We start from the raw sequence: 10,258 nt of genomic DNA on the forward strand, positions 1-10,258 counted from the left end.
CTTTCACCTTCCACACGCACACAAAGGGAAGACAATGCTGGTGACATTTTCTTATTCACAGCTGGGAGAGCTTAATCAAAAGACAACAAGAAGCGTTGTTCAGTTTTGCTTTCTATTCCCTCCAGTGCTATTCCACTTACTTTAAAAATAGATGTCATAGCAAAGATTTATATTTAATGCTTTGCTTGTCACAGAGAGAAGGAGAAATGAGCTGCTGAAAAGCAAGAAGCTCTGAGAGTGGAGATAGGGATTTATCCAGGAATAAAGAATTTTGGGGCTAGGTCCATTTTGAACTAATTTAACTAGAACTAAAGGCATTGCTCTGCTCACTCAGTGCAGGGTTCATTCCATTCAGCAGACTTTTTTCTGCAAGACTGTGGGAAAGAAAGAATTCAGACTTCAGAGGAAACCAGCCGAAGGGGAAGAAGGAAGAATGTCCAGTTCAATCTGTCTTTAAACAATTTTATCAGAACTGTTTCAGTAGGAGGACATTGGGTGTTTCTTCTGAATAATAACTGAGAATCATTACTTACCATTCCTTTGCTGCTAATGAAATACATGTAGCAATGCATTAAAGGAACAGTGATTTTAAAACAATCTGTCATAAATGCAAACATTTTTAATTTCTGTTACGCACCTGAAGACCCACTCCAGCCATTTTTTTCACCCTTGATATTAGTTATGGCAGTGCCTGTAACAGAGCATGTCCCATCCATCAAAAACTGCTAAAGGACATAGTATAGCTGACTGTTGTATACTTACGTCTTTGTATTTATCTCTGCTTCCACACATTTTTGTGAACTTTTTCCCATTTTGGATTTCATCTCAACTGTACACTCATAAGACAATATATCAGTCCCTCCTGTTCCATGTGGTGGTAGTTTCATTTCAGTTTCATCCACGTTTATGAGAACATGGTGTGGAGCAGATTACCCAGCAATCTCTGGCTCTCACCTCGGGCAAGGCTGGTCATGTTTGTCACAGCCTACCTGTGAAGCTCAGATAAGTCTCTCCTGGCTGTTCAGAACAGCACCGTTCCTCAGGGACACTGATGCCCGACGACAGCTCACCTGTGTTCTATTTCAGACAATTCTGCCCTAAAGTATATTTCCCACCAGCCTTGTTTTGACTCATACATGCAAGTTTGCTACTGAGCCAATGCTCTCTGGCAGCATAATACTCAGAAACAGATAGTACAAGCAATAAAAAGTTATGGAAGGCTTCCAAAGAGAAGCTTTGGGGAAAAGATCCACTGATAATGCACATTTTACTGAACCCATGAAGGTTACATCTTTTAATGAGACACCCCAAGCTTAAAATGCTGACTGGGTAACCTTGTGAGGTTCCTGTCTGGTTATCACAAATACAGTATCTACCAAGCAGGATATGTTGTACCTTTTTCTCTTGTTCTGTCTGTAGGATTGTTGCAAATTTTATTTTAGCATGCTTCTGGTCTAGTTTCATAGACAACTTACACCTACAAAAATATGTATAAAAGATCTCAAAGTGGCTAGTGATCACAAAAAATAAGAAAAAGCTTCAGTGTCATGGTTTCCTTCTAATCCTCAGCAGCAGCACATACTGAGTGACAAAGCAAAAAATCTAATACTAGAATTAACCTTTACAACTATTTAAAAATGCAAACAAATGTCAGTCTTGCTTTGGGTCATCCTGCCTTTTCTTATGGACCACTGCCACCAAGATGCTGATTCCTTCCATCTGCTCGTGTAAAAAAAAACGTTGCAATGTGACATTAAAAACTGCCACAAACTGGGTCATTTACTGAACAGTAAGGGAAAAGCACACCTTGTTCCCTGAGGTCACAGCATAGGTGTGTGACCTGCTTTGCTCGGCCAGCTTTTACAAACCACCGAGCGACACCCTTCTCTCCTCCGAGCATCCAGAGGGCTTTTATATCCGCACTTCTCTCCTGCTGCAGAAGAATAAAAGCAACTGAGTGGCTCGAAGTCAGAATCCAAAGCTGAGACAGGCAAAGCACAGCCTAAAGCAACTTCACCTCTGCCTGGCTGCTGTCCCTGTGAAGCGCAGCCATCAAAGCAGCACTAACGCGGCCGCCCGGCGGTGGCACGGAGCGTGCGGCTCTGCTCACCTGAGCGCTCTGCGCTCCGAGCCCGCACATCATCCCGGGAGCGCAATGAAAACAGGGAAAAGATCGCTCATCTGCCTGCAGACTTGCATCCCCTGAACACTCAGCCCTCTTCTTCTGGGATTTCCCAGACAGGCCGTGGTTTTCTGCTTCTTCCTGTGGAAGGGCAACTCAAAATTAGAATGACAGTGCCATGGGAAGGACCACATGCTGAATCAGACCCGGCCATATCTCTTCTCTGGGCTCTCCTGCCAGCTTCTTAGCGTCTCCAGGACACATCCAGACCCTCAGAGGGCGCAGGGCTCAAAACCCTTGCTTTTCACCAGCTTCTGGAGCAGTTCTTCCCCCAGGAAGAGAAAAGCAGAGGAAGCTGAGTCCCAACCAGCCAGGGAAAAGGAGCTGCTGCCAAGAGTCCATGGGGATGCAGGGGACAGAAGAGGCACCTCTCCCATCACATCCAGCAGCTGTGGCTCCCTGCCGTCAGCATCCTGCCTCTCCTGTCTGGGCACCCTGCTCCCCCAGGGGAAAAGAGCATGAAAGAATTTGAAGCATAGCATCCTGACCACCTCGGGGAAAATGAATCAAAACAAAAAAAAAAACGGGGATTTCCCCACTCTCAGGGAAAATGCAGCCTCTCCCTGCAGAGAAAAAAGGTTAAGAGAAAGAGAGGGGCTGGGAGCAAGAAGGAGAGATTTGGACACAGCCAGGGAAACACAGAGAAGTGAGTAAAACCACACCACCACTAGACATCCCACCAGCTAAAATCTTCCCTGACCAGCAAATGTCTCCAAGAGCCAGGGAACAGATGCGTGGGTGTATCCTGGCTGTGACACTGTCCTGCAGAGAGCAGGGAGGTCCCAATAATTACATGTTTCTTGCCAGAGTGACAATGACCTGCGATGATGAGACACTACTGCTACTTCCAATGGACACCCACCTTGAACTGCACCTGCCCTCTGCTTCTGCTGGGGCTTAGAGCTGCTTGTGGATGCTGTACCAGCCTGGGCATCATCAGAACACAGCTCACAAAACTCCTGCAGGAGAGCTGGCTTGCTCTGCTGGCAAACTGTCATTGCATTGCTGGATTAAACTCTGAGTCTTTCTCTGGCCTTTCCTTGGTTCAGCTCCCAGTCAGATTCTGATCTGCAAGAACAAGAATAGCATGCTCGTGACCAATATAAGATTGCAGATTCAAAGTCTACATTTCCCCCTCTTCCTTGTGTTCTTATTTTTCTGTATTTATTTTTTCATGCAAAGTAAAGTTTTATTTATATTCCCATAATGCAGATGAATAATTCTTCTCCATGATTTTGTGGACAGTATTAAATGCCCTGCTCTTTAAAATGAGTGGCAGCCAGAAATAAAACTACCTCCTCACTATTTCACTGGTGTTAAGACTTAGACACAGAAAAGACCAGTGGTTGAATTTAAAACCTCTCTTTATTTCTAGAAGCTTTTGAATTCCACTTCTTCGCCATTGTTTTTTCCTCTTCACTGTTTTCTTCTTTTGTTTCCTTCCCAATTTCAGGAATTCATCAGTCTCCCAAATCCATTAGAAACCTGTATCAGTCAGTGTTGAAGCCTCACACAGTGTGAAGAGCAACCACCACCAGACCCCACACTACTGTACCTTAATGTCAAGTTCTCTAGAGCCAGCAATCCCTGCCCACCTGGGATCTAGAGCCAGGGCACTTCAGGTGTGAATACTTCAAGCCTCTGGTCAGCCCATCTGGGTCTTACAAACACACTCATCCTCCTGAGCTTTTCAGATCTCAGAAATTATGCATCTTCAGGCTCCCAGAAGCCTCCTCAGTGAAGCACAGAATACCAGAGAACCCCCAGGGCACATAAGAATTCCCAGCCCTCAGCTTCCACTAGGGCACTAAGCACCAGTGGCCCAGGGACTCAGACATTTCCAAGCACCACTTGCCAAAATCCACCAGGCTTCTACCAGAAGCTGGCACGAAAAAATGAGAATTTCTGATGGAACACACATTCCCCAAAGAAGTGCTGTCTTTGGTCAGTTGGAAAAATGCTACACTGGAAAATTTGTCACTAGACCTTCTTCTAACCAGTAATTCTCGTGTTCTGCTCTCACTTCTTCCTCCTCTGACTCTTCCATGCATCCAGGGTCACCTCTAACAGTAGACAAACTAGGCTTTCAATGACCCAGCAGATTGCTGGACATCACGTCAGGCACGGCCCAAAGAGGCAACTTCTGCTTTGCATTTCTTCTGCATTCACAGCCTTCCTGCTTTAGAGGAGGGTCAGAGTCCACTGGCTGGCAAGTGTAGTACAGGGACTTCTCCCACCTCCAGCACACTCAGACTCACCTGATTCCCAAAGGCCTTCTGAAACCTGTCATGATATTTCCAACTTCTCTCACCACTAACCTGAAATACCCACAGATGATCCAACCATATACAATACCTTCAAATCCCCAGGGATTTTGCTCCACAAAATCCATCCTTTTGTCACAGCAGGGTTTGGTTTTGCCTGTACTTCTGCGAAGCAAATGGAAGTTGTTCCTTTCAATTTTGCATTGAGACAGCAATCACATGGATGTGTCATGGATGGAGCACCTGCATGACCATTATAAACTTTTCTATAACACCCCAGGTACCATCCTACAGAACACTACAGTAGGATGTTCTCCGGGGCAATATCTTAGCTGCAGTATTTATTTCAGATCCTTGCCATTTTCTTTTTTCAGTCCCAGCTGTGAAATTGGAACTGAATATGATAAAGATCATTTCAATGTCACTGAAAGAGCCAAACACTGGGCACACATGCACAGTTCTGAACACGCTGCAATGCAGAGCCCACAGCCCTTGCAACACAGAGGCACCCAGAGGGTACACTTTAGCTTAGATTTGTGGCTCCCACACAATGCCCAGCACATCAGGCCTCAGCCAGAGTGCTCTCAAGAGGGAAAGGTCTCAGCCAGAGTGCTCTCAAGAGGGAAAGGTCTCAGATTGACCCCCTCAAACTGTAGACACTGGTGAATATAAAACAATATTGAAGAATTAAACATTCACAATGTGTGATACCAAACACTCGGACTGAGAAATGCACTTTCTTTCCCTCTTGCATCTCTTTTATTATATTTAACTAAGAAGTACAATAGCTAAATAGAAATCCTATGGGACATGCTGGGAGGGGAACTCACCTGGTTTTTGTGCTTCTTGTGCCACCCACTGGAACAGGCTGAAAACACGAGTGAAAAGAAAATATTCAGAAGATTTCAAATCCAGCATATTTTAGTGTCTCATGCATTCATATAACAACAGCTTGAAATATGCTTTAACTTAGTATCCAGTCAGTTCTTATTAATTCAAAATATCCGAAAAGAAGAACCCAAATTGGGTAATCTCCTGACCAAATGTATGCAAGACACTAAAGCAGTTTGTCTTTCAGGACAAAGGCAAAGACAGTTCTATGATGTGTATCAGTACTGGGGAATTCTCTAGACACTAATGACATTGTACAGAGTTCAGAGAATACTTCATCTAACATAGTCCATCCACCTCCAGACACTGGCAAGAGAGAAAGTAGGTCTGGAGAAGCTCTTAATCTTTTGTGAGAAAGAGGGTTACTCAACTAAGGAACTACAAGAATTTATCTTGTCTAGTCAGGGAAAATGGAGGCTGAGTGAGAATATGCCTCTCTCCAAATACCTCATGGGCATATATTCCAAGGGAGTACAGCCTCAAGGATGGTGTTCACGGTGATTAATAAATTATTATAAAATTAATTAGGAATTAATTTAAGCTGAATACCCAGAAAGATATGAGAGTGTCAAAGCACTGATCAAAGCCCTCCAGTGGGATAGAAAATGACAACTTTACTTTTTTCATGAAAAAAGAGCTTGAACAATTTCTGAAAGCTGTAATATGATAGGATTGTTTGCAATGGCAAGGCATCATGCATAGGGACACAGCCTCATGTCTTTGCTGAGGAGATGTACCTGTCTTCTAGAAAGACTGCAAAAAACAGGAAGAGCTCAGTGAGAGAGCACCATTAAGAAAACAGCATTTGGGTTTTGGCCATGTTTTTTTTACCCCAAAAAATTAGTATGGAACAAAATACAGCAAAACCTGCATTTGAGACTCTCTTGTGCCATCCCCAAAAGGCCATTTTGGGTAACTAGCCATTTAAAGTACCCACTAGGCTTCCAGAACAATTTTATTTGACCTTTTAGTGAAAGAAAAACATCTTTAAAGCAAGTTATTTCACCTGATAACCTGCATGACTGCTTAAAGCGACCCTCTATATAGCCTAACTAGCCCATTGTCCAAAGTGTAATGTTAAGATTTGTCTTTCATAAATGCATGTCTCAAGTGCATTTTCTGGTTCTGAAGGGTTTTTTTGCCCAAGTGTGACTGCTTACATTTTTTACTAAACACACAAGGTAAGATATTTCAAAACCTAACCAGGAAACCAGGTATCCCCAGAGATTAAAAAAAAAAAAATAGGGTTACTGATTACTGAATATATATTCCTCTTATTTATAGAAAATATAAGGAACTCCATAATGTCCCTTAGTCTCTAAAGATAATGTATCAGACACTGCTGGAAACCACTGTTGCTCCCTTCCTATTATTAGGAAATTATTAGGACCTTAGTAGATCTTTTTCTAGTTGCCACTGTAATACAGTCAAAGAGGGTTTTATGTGTGTGTGTATTTATTATGACACAGAAACACAATAAGGATTCACAATTTAAAAATACAGCTGAAGAAGCTGCACCTTCTCCTTTGCCAGAAAACATGCCACTTACTTAAATGAGCTGGGGAGCAATTAATTCATACTCAAGGTGCAGAAGATCAAAATGCAGGGCCTCCACCACCTTCCCAGCCACAGCTGCCACTGGAGCTAAACCTACCTTTGAACAAATTACTTTCTATATATTACTTTCCAAATTAAAATTAGAATTTTTTTTTTCCCTCGGGTATTCTTTGGGTGTATTAATATATCCACCATCATACAGAGATGCCACCCATGAAGCCAAACTCTGTGAGCATGGAGCATCTCTATGTTGTAGATGTTTAACAACCACCATAAACTATAGTAACAGGTATAATCTTGATTTACTGGTTGTGATTAAACGCCAGGGCAAGTGCTCCAGCATATTTTTCACGTGCCCAATCACCAAATGAGGGATCACACTGGCTGCACACTGGCTGCTTCAGCTTGCAGTGTGAGGGCAGCAAGCTGGTGGTGCTGGGGGCCTGATAGCCACACCATGGGTGTTTGTAGGAGGGTTCATCTGGACAAGTGTTGTGGCCATATGGACTGAGCACACCTGAACTAGTAGAGACCATCCCCACACCAGTGGAAATCAGGAATCCATGTCCTGGAATTGCTCCCAGGTGCAAACAGCAGCACAGCAAGGCAGAAATTGGGAGATTTGCCTCAGAAACATCCTGCTTATCCAAAATTAAATACCAATATAAGCCCACTCTAAAGCTCTTTCTCCCCAAAAGTGCTCATCCCCAACGTAACCAAACTGCTCTTACTGTATAAATTTATTCAATAGGAACATTTCACTGTCTGAACCAAAAGACAGATTCACACCAATCCACCTTCACACACATTTGTCTTCTGAGCTTGAGTTGTTTAGAGTAATGATCCCTGCAATGAAAAAATTGGGAAAACCTAGAAGGACCAGAATATTAAGTCTTTGGTGCAATATAGGTCTGTCTCTGAGAGTTAATCTTAGCAGGATTAATTTCATTTAACCTGTAGCCATGCCACTGCAGCCAAATTAGGTAAGTATGTATATGAATTCAAACAAAGAAATGTGGGAGCACACTCTACATGTGACTCACCCATCATGCATAATTAGAGGTATTAGCCTAATAAATGTTATTTTGAAATATGTAAAATAACTGTAAAAACATTTTTAAAACCTTCAGCTGAGAATGGTTATAAAAAAATGCAGAAAGAGGAGGGGGAAAAGACTCTATTGTTCATTTGAACTCTTTAGAAAAGAAAAACATTGATTCATTCACCTGAATCTGTTTTCAGCCTATTTGTTTCAGCACCTCAGGTCAGCGATCTCTCTCCATCAGAAGCAAGCTCAGAAGATTCCTCAGGAGTTCTTCTGATAAAGTGCTGTCCTTTGCAAAGGCAAAGCTCTGTCAGCTCCCACATGTGACTGTGCTATCACACAATGTTCTCTATTTTCTTCATGTGCATAAGATCTTGTGCAGCTGAGACCAGGCACAGGTGCCAGTACCTCAAGAAGAGGAAAAGAACACATAACACTTTGCCTCAAGCAGCCTAGAACATGTTGGAGTTGTTTCTTCATTATCATCATCATCATCATCATTACCATCATCTTCTTCTGCATTGTTGTTGTTGTTGTTATTGTTATTATTAAATTCAACCATAGCTATCAAATACAAGGAATTGCAACCGGATTTTGGTAACTCTTTAAGGAATAAAATTACATTGCTCACTCTAGTGCTTAAGCCTTCTATAGGAGAATCCAGTGGGACTTTAGGAAGTGCTACAGTGACCATCTAGAACAGGATGTTTAAAATGTATTTCAGCAGATTTCAGAATCAAGAAACTACAGGCTTATGCTGAGTGATTTGAAAAGACAGAGAGCCTTGCCAGGAGGGAGACCCTGAGTTCACCTGCCAACACGTGCACCTGCCAAGAATAATAGAAACGATAACAAAAATAAAAATGCAAAAACATGAAAGTTACTCTGTGCTGACAGGGCTCCGGCAAAATTTCAAGCAGAGGGGCTCTGTCACTAAGTCTTCCCACTGAGCAACATTTATAGTTATTACTTTCTTGCTGCTGGCAGCAAGCCTTTATAGACGTTTTGAGAATACATCCAATATAGGAAGTGGCCTGTTGTTTTTTCTTTCTTCCAGCTACATTATTGATATTTCAGGAGAGTAATTTAACTTCTCAGCACCAACTTGTTTTCTCCATGAACTACTATCCCCTGTAGATACACATTTTTTCAGGGCATATGTTAAAGTAACTATAAATCCTCCGCTTAAATGGAACTTGTATTTTATCAGCTTTTGTACAAGAAAAAATGGCATCCTAGCTGTAAAACATGTGACAGCATTTAAACTGTGCTGTGTTTCATCTCTTTCTCACATGTACACACACTCTCACACACATTTCATTAAAGTCTTTCCTTAAAAAAATGTTCAACAGCCACATATTAGTCACCAAGTCTTTGTTTCACCCCACCCAGGTCAACAGTTTTCCTCATTTTGCTATGAACATGTTGTACCATAAGCAACATTAATACTCAAACATCTATTCATAATAAAGAAGTTAAATTAAATAACAAAAAAAAAATTGGTGGAAAGAAGCCTGAAGAATGATAAAGAGCTGTGGCTCCACTCTCAGCACACAGCACCCAGCAAATCTCTCCTGCTGTTTCAGGCTTCAATGGGCACAGGACAGAATCAGAAGGTTCTCTTTGTGATCCTCCCATCAAATGCTGATTCACAGCCAGCTTTCTGCCCCAGAAGCCACATATTTAAAATGGAAGAGTCAAAGGAGTAGCTTCCCTACTGCTAGTTAGAGAATGAAAACTCTTTCCTTTGTAAGGAAAATTAGGAGAGGGGCTTCTGCTGGGAAAGTTTGCAGCTTTCCAATTAGGTCAATTTGTTACATGCTAGGGCTGAGGCACAGCAGCATGCAGTATCACCACATGGTGCCTTCATTCCAATCCTCTCTGCAGACCCAGAGGCCCCACCACAGATGTGGTGACAGGGAACCCTGCCTTGTAGCAAATTAGTAGACTACAGGTGGCAAAGAGACAGCGTACCAGGAATAGAGCCTTGGCTGGATTGTCCCCACAAGGCACATGGTGGTGGTACTGTGTGTGTGTACACACATGGTGTCTTCAGCCCCCATTTCTCCAGAGGCCTGGTAGCAGATCAGCTGTTAACAAAATGGAGAAACCACAGAACAGAAGGCTTGGCATCTCCCAGTACACAACAGGATCAGGCAGGCATGGTTTCCTGAACCCAGTGACAACGGGTAAGAGGGAAGAAAAGAAATTTTCAGGGCTTTTAATTGTGTTCCTAAACTTTAAAGCTAGAATCCACATCAAGACAGTGAGGGGTTTTATGTGTGCTGTGCACATGCAGAATATGAAATTCCTGGTGTT

General features: G+C 42.6%; 2 long non-coding RNA genes across 2 annotated transcripts; both read right to left on the reverse strand.

The window, feature by feature from the left end:
* Positions 1-604: 604 nt before the first annotated feature.
* Positions 605-2,254, reverse strand: LOC146444198 (uncharacterized). Its single transcript, XR_014855349.1, has 3 exons — positions 2,111-2,254; positions 1,807-1,930; positions 605-1,722 (listed from the first exon to the last, which is right to left on the reverse strand). It is a non-coding gene; the product is annotated as an uncharacterized LOC146444198 (long non-coding RNA).
* A 795-nt stretch (positions 2,255-3,049) lies between these two features.
* Positions 3,050-8,275, reverse strand: LOC146444199 (uncharacterized). Its single transcript, XR_014855455.1, has 3 exons — positions 8,121-8,275; positions 5,277-5,314; positions 3,050-3,250 (listed from the first exon to the last, which is right to left on the reverse strand). It is a non-coding gene; the product is annotated as an uncharacterized LOC146444199 (long non-coding RNA).
* Positions 8,276-10,258: the final 1,983 nt, after the last annotated feature.

Source organism: Lichenostomus cassidix, chromosome 1, assembly GCF_008360975.1.
Source record: "Lichenostomus cassidix isolate B80296 chromosome 1, HeHo_3.0, whole genome shotgun sequence".
Taxonomy (NCBI): domain Eukaryota; kingdom Metazoa; phylum Chordata; class Aves; order Passeriformes; family Meliphagidae; genus Lichenostomus; species Lichenostomus cassidix.